The following is a 10,219-nucleotide window of genomic DNA, read 5'->3' as shown; positions in this document are numbered from 1 at the left end:
TGCTCGATTACAAGTGTATGCCATCCCCAGCCTTTGTATTTTTTGTTTTGAAACAGGGTCTCAATGAGTTGTAAAGGGCCTCACTAAGTAGCCGAGGCTGTCCAAGAACCGCCATCCTCTGGTCTCAGCTTCTCAAATGCTGGGATTACAAACTTGTGTCATCACACCCGGCTTATTTTATTTTGAGACAGGTCTTGCTACGTTGCCCAGACTGGCGTCAAACTTACAAGTTCCTCCCCCAGCCTCCTGAGTAGCTAGGGTTCCCAGCGAGCCTGTGGTGCCGCCTTGCATTTCGTGGTCTCTGGCTTGCATGTAAAACACTCATCCTAGCGCTGACGGTAAGCACAAATTACCTTGTTCAGCTCTCAGGGCTGCCCTCTGAGGCCGGCAAGAACAATCTCCATTTTACTTGAAGGAGTTTGATCCCCGAGTGATTTGCCCAGCACCGCACAGCTGGTACCACGGCTGTCGGCCGACTCCAAAGCTTCTTACCCACCAATGATCCGGCTCTGACTGGATCAATATGTTTACTGGGAGGCAGGAAGAAACATCGATGGTGATTATGTTAGGCTAAATTCCCTGCCACGCTCTGTACCTGAAACCACACTGCACAATGATTTGACAGCCCTGGTCCTTTCTAGAAGCCTCTACCCAATTACTTAACTTGTCTACTGTATTGTCAAGATGGCTGGAGCAAGCCAGGCATGGAGGCACACGCTTGTAATCCCAGTATCTGGGAGGCTGAGACAGGAGGATCCAGGTTCGAGGACAGCCTCAGTTACTTAGTGAGGCTCTCTGAAACTCAGTGAGACCCTGTTTCAAAATAAAGAATAAAATATAGGGCTGAGGGGGGCTGGGTGTGGTGGCGCACGCTTGTCATCCCCACACTTGGGAGGCGGAGATGGGAGGATCGTGCAGGTTCAAAGCCAGCCGCGCTGGCTTAAGAGACCCTGTTTCCAAATAAAAAAGTATAAAATAGGTCTGGAAGTGTAGCCCAGAGGTAAAATGGTTTCCAAGAACCCCAGTACCACCGATAAATAAATAAATAAATAAATAAATAAATAAATAAATAATAAAATAGGGCTGAGGGTGTAGCTCAGAGGTAGAATGCCCCTGGTTCCATCCCCAGTACCAGAAAGCAAGCCAGCAAGCTACGTAGCTAGCTGGCTGGCTGGAGCACTCCAGAGCCTCCCCGGTGGCTGTGCGGGGCCCATTGGGAATCTCTTCCCTTTGCGTTACTCCATCAGGCTGAGCTGAGCGACATAACTGAGAAAGTACACAGCCAGCTGCTTCCTCAGAAGGGAGGACAGTGGGGCCTCCGGAAAGCCTCTGGTCTGCACAACGGGCCATGAAAGGTGAGCACTGAAAAGAAGGCTGGACAGGGCCTGACCTCAAGCCCTGGCCCTGCCTTCCTGGCTGCAGGACAGTGGCTGGCCCTCGGGAGGCCGGGAAGGGGAAATTCTGAAAAAGAGAACAGTGCTCCCACGGGGAGACACAGAGCTGGTGTCACAGCACAACATAAGACAGGGATTCCTCCAGCGATGGAGCTGAAAACACACCGGCGTGGGGGTGCGCTTGTGATCTCAGCATTCGGGAGGCTGAGCCAGGAGGATCGCGGTTCGCCAACAGCCTAGCTACTTAGTGAGGCCCTGTGCAACTCAGTGAGACCCGGTTTCAAAATAAAGAATAAAAAGTAGGGTTGGGGGTGTAGCTTGGAGGTAGAATGCTCCTAGGTTCCATCCCTAATACAAACAAACAAACAAACAAAACCCAAAATAAACAAAAACACAACTGGCGTGGTACACGCTTGTAATCCCAGTACTTGGGAGGCCGAGACAGGAGGATTGCAGTTTGCGGACAGCCTCAACTACTTGGTGAGGCCCTTTGAGACTCAGTTTCAAAATAACGAATAAAAAAATAGGGCTGGAGGTGTAGCTTGTAGGTAGAATGTCCCTGGGTTCCATCCCAAGTACTGCAAAAAAATAAAATAAAAATAAGTAAACGAACGCAGCCGGCAAGCCAGGCATGGTCGCCTACGCCTGTAAGTCTAGTATGTGGGAGGCTGAGACAGGAGGATCTTAGGTTTGAGTCTAGCCTTAGCAACTTAGACCCTGTTTCAAAATAAAAATAAAAGCTGTGCGTGGGGTGCCCGCCTGTAATCCTAGTACTTGGGAGGCTGAGAAAGGAGAATCACAGGCTTGAGGCCAGTCTTAGCAACTTAGTGAGGCCCTCAGCAACCTAGTAAGACCTGGTTTCAAAACTGAAAAAGAAAAGAAAAACAGGTTGGTAGCGTAGCTCAGAGGTTGAAGACTCCTGAGTTTTATCCTCAGCACCAGAGAGAGAGAGAGAGACGGGGAGGGTGGAGGGAGAGAGGGAGAAAGAGACAGAGGGAGAGGGGTAGTTTGGAAAATATGGAACCAACCTAGGTGTCCATCAACAGATGAATGGAGATGGATGGATTGCAAAATTATGGGAAATCCACACAATGGAATTCTACTCGGCAATAAAGAACAAAATCATGTCATTCTTAAGAGGATGGAAAGACCTGGAGAACATTATGTTAAGTGAGATCAGCCAAGCACAGAGAGAAGGTGCATATGTTTTCTCTAATATGTCCAAGCTAGGGAGTACTAGGGATACCAGAGGGACTCCAGATAAGGCAGGGGAAACCTCAGCAGAGCCAGGAAGGAGGGGTAGGGGAGGAAGAAGGCCGAGGTTTATTAAGGGAGGAGCTATATTTGAATCTGTGCATACATGTGAATATAACATACTTAACCTGGACTCTCAGTACTGGGGGAGGGGAGAGGGGAATGGGGGGGGCACCAAGTACTGTGTGAATAAATGCCACTGTCAACACGACCCGCACTATGATGTGCGACTATAGTGCACCAATAAAATAAAATAAAAAATAAGTCTTTTTGGAAACTGTCCTGGGGGGACGCAATGGCTCTGGGGGGAGAAACTCACGCCGCACGCTACTAGGTCTGTGTTTTCCACGGGGACAAAGAGGGGACCTCGGGAAGAAGAATGAAGACTCAACTAAATTCTCCCCCTCTTCCACCACACTGGAAACCACTTTGTGCCCCTGGATGGGGCCGCTGGAGCCGGCAATTAACGGTTGGCCCCCTCCCCAAAGACAACTGCTGCACGCAGCGACCTCCCTGGGGACACGAGCAGGCTGGAGAGGAGGAAACGCATGCCCAAAGACAAAGACGCCTCTGCATCCAAGATGGACGTCTGACGGCTTTGCTCGGTACCGCGGGCTTCCCAAGGCCGAGCCCAGCGAGAACAGAGGCATTGTCTTGCATCTGGAGGCAGACAGAGGGAACTTTTAAAAGCTGGCTGGGGAGAGAGAAGGGATGGCTCATTCAAAAGCCCAGGGAGGCCGGGCGCGGTGGCGCACGCTTGTCATCCCCGCGCTTGGGAGGCGGAGACAGGAGGATGGCGCAGGTTCGAAGCCAGCCGCGCGCGCTGGTTTAGGAGACCCTGTTTCCAAAATGAAAATGTAAAAACTAGGTCTGGGAGTGTAGCCCGGAGGTAGAAGGGCTTCCAGGAACCCCAGTACCACAAAAAAAAAAAAAAAAAAAAAAAAAAAAAAAAAGCCCAGGGAGGCCCTTTTCTCACCAGCAGTGGGGTGGTCCCACGGGGTCTCGGGGTCTCTCCCTTCCTTGGGAGGCAAGGGCTATGGGGTGGGCTTCCCCAAGCAAGGCGTGAGCAGGGTTGTCTGCAAGCGAGATACCGGGGGCTGGACAGTGTTGCGGTTGCCTGGGTGCAGTGGAGGATGGGAATCAGACCCTGTGGGAACCTAGAGACAAACATGCGACAGGTCTCAGACATAAGATGCTCAGAACTGGAATGCTCCGGTGGGGACGCCAGAAATACAACAGCCCCTCTTGTCCTGGCATCCTGGCAGAGGGAACCAGCGCCTTCCCCTTCACCTACCATAAAAACAAAACTCTCAGCCGGGCATGGTGGCACGGGCTTGGAATTTCAGTCCTTGGGAGGCCGAGACAGGAGGATCGCAGGTTCGAGGCCAGCCACAGCAACTCAGTGAGACCCTGTTTCAAAATAAACATAAAATAGGACTTGGGGGTGGAGCTCAGAGGTAGAATCCCCCTGGGTTCCATCCCCAGTGCCCAAACAAACAAACAACAAAGAAAACAAAAAACGTTCTCCTTGCATGGTGAGATACCCCCGAGCTGGGAGGGAGGGAGGCCGAGGGATGGCTGGAGGGAGGGGAGTGGGGCTGGGGCTGCCCTCTGCTTGGACTCTGTGCTGTAAGACGACAGCATGTTCCTCTTCCCCCTGGTTCCTGCAGGGAGTCCCAGTCCATGCGCCTCCCTCTGTGGTCAGGGACGCAGGGGAAGGGCTTCCTCCCTCCTTTCTCATGTCCTTGTGCTGCACCGTCTGGGATTCTGAGGACCTAAGAGATTCACTCGGTCTTCAAAAGAGGCTGGCCTCCCTAGGAATCTCCCTCCAGACGCCCTCACCCGGGGCCACATAAGCATCGTGGGCCACAGTAGGAAGGCAGAGTGAGGGCCGGAGAGGTGGGGAGGGCCCAGAACTGGAGGGGGATGGGGTCTGGGGTTCTGCTCCCCGAAGCACTGCTGCCTCCTGGCTGACTTTGTTCAGCCCCCGTCCCCAGGTCCCCACACAGAGGAGCCGAGACGCTCTGGGTCATCTGCCAAGTGTGGCAACGATACTGATCCTCCACCAGGCGCTCTCTATAGAACGGCTCTCGTTTATTATAATAATTATTCTCCTCCTCCTCCATCTCCTCCTCCTCCTCCTCTTCCTCCTCCTCCTCCTCCTCCTCTTCCTCCTCCTCCTCTCTCTTCCTCTTTCTGTACTGAGGATTATACCCAGAAGCATTCTACCTCCCAGTTATACCCCAGCCTCAGTAAGTAGTGAGACTGTCATCAACCTAGTGAGATCCTGCTTCAAAGTAGAAGTAAAATAAGGCTAGGAGCCGGGCGTGGTGGCGCACGCTGGTAATCCCAGCATTCAGAGGGCTGAGACCAGAGGATCCCAGTCCATGGACAGCCTCAGCTACTTAGGCCCTCTGCAACTCAGTGAGACCCTGTTTCAAAATAAAGAAAAAAATAGGGCTGGGGGTGTAGCTCGGAGGTCAAATGCCCCTGGGTTTCATTCCTGGTACCACCAAAAATAAAATAAATAAAAATTAAAAAACAAACAAAACAGGGTCTGCTAGGTTGCTGGGAGTCTTGCTAAGTGGTGGAGACTGGTCTCCAAACCTGTGCTCCTTCCGTCTCAGCTCCCAAGGACCGAATGACATCCATTCAGCTGTAACCTCTAGAGGTCTCCAGGCCCCTCCAGGCTCAGCCTGGGTCAGGACTGCTGGGGTGCAGGACGTAGGCAACGCGTCAGAGGTGTAAGCGTCTCAAAACTTTGGGAGGTTCAGGGCAGCGAGGACTAAAGGGGCCGAGGAGCGCCGGTCCTGGGTCCACCATCAGGCAGAGCTATTCCAGAATCCCCCCGCGAGTTTTTTTTTTTTTTTTTTTTTTGCGCTAACGGGGCTATTACCCTCGAGGGCTGTCTCCTTCAGCCTCCACTCTGCTCTTCAGGCGTGGATGTCCTTCCTTGCCCCCGGCCGGCTCCTCCTGTGGCCCCCGAGAGGGCAGCGCGGAAGCCACAGTCTGGTCCCAGCCTCTCAAACCGCTCAGAGCCGCGGAGTTTACCGGTTGCCTGGCAACCCCAGCCGGGCTGGACTCGGGACGGAGCACGTGACTCCCGGGACGCCCCAGGATGCTCGGCGCCGCTCCTGCCTCGTCAGGTGTCTGTGGAGAGGGTGCAGAGTTAACCAAGTTAGTACAATACCCGTAGGGTTAATAAACGTTTGCAGGGGCCTCTCGGAGGCGCTTTTCCAAGTCGTCGAGGTCCCGAGAAAATTGCAAAAGTAGAAACCCGCTTGGGAAGCCCAGAGCCCTGGCCGGGGATGGAGGAGGGCTCTGCGATTTGCTTGCGATCTTGGCAGACCATGTCGCCACCCCTTCCTGCAATTCCCTGTCCCCTCTGCTACCCCATCCCCTGCACATTGTATAATAAACATGTGGGGCCAGGCCGCCCGCGAGGAAAGTTTAGGCGTGTAGCCGGCCGGCACGTTGCAAACACGCATTCAGCGTTCACCGAGTGGATGAATGAGTCGCGTTGCTCGCGAGCCAGGAATGAGATGATGTAGGCTAAGGGAGGCTGGGGTTCGAAACCACGTCTAAGGTCCCGGATGGCTCCCATGGGTATCCCCGAGTGTACCTTGAAGCTGTGAGTCTCGGATTGGCTTTTTTTTTTTTTTTTTTTGTACTGGAAATTGAACCCAGAGGCATCCTATCTCCTAGTTACTTCCCCAGCCCTATTTATTTAGTTAATTAATTAATTTTTTTGAGGTACTGGGGATGGAATCCAGGGGCATTCTATCTCCAAGCTACACCCCTAGCCCTATTTTTTTTTTATTATTCTTTATTTTGAAACAGGGTCTCACTGAATTGCAAAGGGTCTCACTAAGTGGCTGAGGCTGGACACAGACCACGATCCTCCTGGTTCGTGGGGGGGCCCTGGGGGGGGAATCCTCCTGTCTCAGCCTCCCAAATGCTGGGGTTACAAGCTTGTACCACCATGCCTGGCTATTTATTTTATTTGGTGGTACTGGGGGTGAAACACAGGGGCTTTTCTACCTCTGGGCTATACTCTCAGACCTATTTTATACTTTATTTGGAAACAGGGTCTCACTAAGTTGCTAAGGCTGACTTCGAACTTGTGCAATCCTTCTATCTCAGCCTCCCAAGTACTGGGATTACAAGCGTGCCCCACCATGCCTGAATTGAGGTTATATATATATATATATATATATATATATATATATATATATATGTGTGTGTGTGTGTGTGTGTGTGTGTGTGTGTGTGTGTGTGTATTATTTTTTGTGGTACTGGGGATGGAACCCAGGGGCATTCTACCTCTGAGCGATACCCCAGCCCTATTTTTTTATTCTTTTTTTGGTGGTACTGGGGATGGAACCCAGGGGCTTTCTACCTCCGGGCTATACTCCCATATTCATTTTTATATTGTATTCAGAAACAGGGTCTCACTAAGTTGCTGAGATCCTCACTAAATAGCCGAGGCTGGCTTTGAACCTGTGTGATCCTCCTGTCTCAGCCTCCCAAGTGCTGGGATTACAAACGTGCGCCACCACGCCCAGATTTATTTATTTTATTTTGAAACAGGGTCTTGCTTAGTTGCCGAGGGTCTTACTAAATTGCTGAGGCTGGCCTCTAACCTGCTGTCTTAGCCTCCTGAGCATTGGGATTACAGGTGTGCGCCACCATGCCCAGCTACTTTTCCTTTTCTAAGACTCAACTTTCCTCATCTGCAAAGTGGGATAGTGGGAGCTCTTATAGGCTAATTGGGAGGGTGGAGAGGACACAGAGATGCAGATCCTGTGCTGAAGGGAGGGCCCAGCCCTGCACTGAAGGCCGAGGTGGGGGTGGGGGCCTGAAGGACCCCCGGCTCTTTACTCACCACCCAGGAGAAATAGTTTCACTTGAGTTCAGGGGAGGATGCTGGAGATTTGGACTGGGGCAGACAAGCTATGAGTCAGCCAAGAAATGGGATTTGGGGTTGGAACGGAGCCTTGGAGAATGGTTATTGCAGGGGGAAGGGGTGGGGAGCGCATTCCAGGGTGGGGGGACAGGATGTGAGGGGGTTAGCTCTCCCAGAAGAAAGGCGTGTGGGGTGGTGGTGAGGGGGTCAAGCTGGCTGGGCTGACAGGCCCGGGGGGGAGGGGGTTTGCAAGGGTCAGTTGCAGCCAGCTCGTGAGGGGTCCCAAGAGACAGACTAAGGTCCTGGATGGCTTCCTGTGGGAAGCACCATATGAGTCTTGGAGCTGCGAAAGCACAGGGAGGAAACCCGTATTCCTTCCCCGCTTCCTAAGCTCTCCAGCAATACAATTTGTGGCCCGGAGTGGTGGCGCACGCCTGCCAGCTCAGGACTTGGGAAGCTGAGAGGGGAGGACCGCAGGTTCCAGGACAGTCTCAGCAAGCAGCAAGCCTCTCGTCCACCTATGGTCCGTCACTTCCCGCCGGCCTTGAGCAGAGAAGTCGCGAGGAAATCCCCCAGGAGGTGGCATTCTGCCATTGGCTCCAGTCACCGAGCCCTCCCCGTGTCTCGGGCTCCCCTGGAGTGGGTATGGGGAGGGGTCCGAAGCCCCACTGAGAGGGTCTTGTGTGGGCAGAGCGGTAGCAAAGTCAGAGCGGCCTCGCCGCAGCAACGGTGGCTGGCTGGGACTGCACTGCCCCGTCCCACCCCCAGCTCTGGGAAGCCCAGGATTCTCTGACGACATGCTATTCCGTGGGTGGGTCGATGAGAAAGGAGAAATGGAAAAAGTTGAAAGAAACTGCAGCCTGCTCTTCCCTCGTGCAAAGACATATGGGCTCCCCACCCCCACCCTCGGAAGGCTGGCCTGCGGCCGCCCCCACCGGAAGCGCTCACTACGGCCTCCCGGGCAGCATGAGGTCAGAGAATCGGGAGTATTCACAAGGGACTCGGTCTTTTTATGATTATGATGGTGCTATCTCTCAGAGCTCCACCCAGTCACATTCTAATTGGCAACAGGAACTCTTTGCTGAGGGCGCCCCAGTCCTGGCCATTCTCCAGGCCGGCCCGCAGCCCAGGGCGGCACTGACCCTCTTTTCTTTTGCAATGTTCTTTTTACAGTGGTTAGATGTGCCGAGCATAAAATCGACCATCTCGACCATTTTGTAGTGGGCAGTCCGATGGCACCGAGTGGTTCACGTGGTTGGGCAGCTGCCCCCCCCCACCGCTGTCTCCATAACCTCATCATGGTCCCCGTGAAACACCCCCACTCTCCCTTCTCAGCCCCTGGCGGCCTTCATTCTCCATTCCGTTTCTATGAATTCATCTATTCTAAGCATCTCATAAATAGAAACAGTTTTTTTTTTTTTTTTTTTTTGGTTTGGGTCTTCTTGAAATCTTTCTTTCTCTTTTTGGTACTGGGGATTGAAGTCAGGCACTGTACCTCCAAGCTACACTCACAGCCCTTTCAATTTTTTGTTTTAAAACAGGGTCTCACTAGGTAGCTGAGAGTCTCACTACATTGCTAAAGCAGTCCTCGAACCTGTGATCCATCCTCCCTCCCCCTCTCTCCCTCTCCCTTTTTGGCGGTACTGAGGATTGAACTCAGGGGCATTCTACCTCCGGGCTACACCCTCATCCCTATTTAATTTAATTAATTTATTTATTTATTTTGGGTGGTACTGGGGTTCCTGGAAACCCTTCTACCTCCGGGCTATACTCCCAGACCTATTATATATTTTTATTTGGAAAAAGGGTCTCTTAAGCCAGCGCGGCTGGCTTCGAACCAGCGCGATCCTCCTGTCTCCGCCTCCCAAGCACGGGGATTACAAGTGTGCGCCACCATGCCCGGCTTATTTTTTTATTTTGAAACAGGGTCTCACTAAGTTGCGGAGGGCCTCACTACGTTGCTAAGGCTACTTGTGGTCCTCTTGTCTTAGCCTCCCAAGTACTAGAATTTCAAGTGTGCACTAGCACACCTGGCTTAATAGTATCTTTTTTTTTTTTTTTTTTTTTTGGTGGTACTGGGTTCCTGGAAGCCCTTCTACCTCCGGGCTACACTCCCAGACCTATTTTTAATATTTTTTATTTGGAAACAGGGTCTCTTAAGCCAGCGAGGCTGGCTTCGAACCAGCCTGTTCCTCCTGTCTCTGCCTCCCAAGCGCGGGGATTACAAGCGTGCGCCACCACGCCCAGCTTAATAGTATCTTTTGATGCACAAAAATTTAAATGTTTACAAGATCCAGCTTGTCTTCTTTTTCCTTTGCTGTCTGTGCATTTGGTGTCATGTCCAAGAAATCGCTGCCAAATCCGGTGCTGCGCAACTTTTTCCCTATGTTTCCTTGTGGCAGTTTTATGTCTTACATTTAGGTCACAGATTCATTTTTTGCGTGTGGATAACCAGTTTTCCCAGCACCATTTGTTAAAAAGATTGTACTTCTGGGGGCCGGGGTGTAGCTCAGAGGTCGAGTTCTTGTACAAGGCCCCGAGATTCATCCCCGGCACCATCAAAGAACAAAACCAACAATGAAACCATTGTCTTGGTTTCTATGCTGAAAACAATTTAAATATTTGAGGGTTTATTTCTGGATTTTTTCATTCCATTGGGCTGTAT

The sequence above is a fragment of the Muscardinus avellanarius genome, assembly GCF_963383645.1.
Source record: "Muscardinus avellanarius genome assembly, chromosome: 16".
Classification (NCBI taxonomy): domain Eukaryota; kingdom Metazoa; phylum Chordata; class Mammalia; order Rodentia; family Gliridae; genus Muscardinus; species Muscardinus avellanarius.
Note: the sequence above shows the minus strand (reverse complement) of the source record.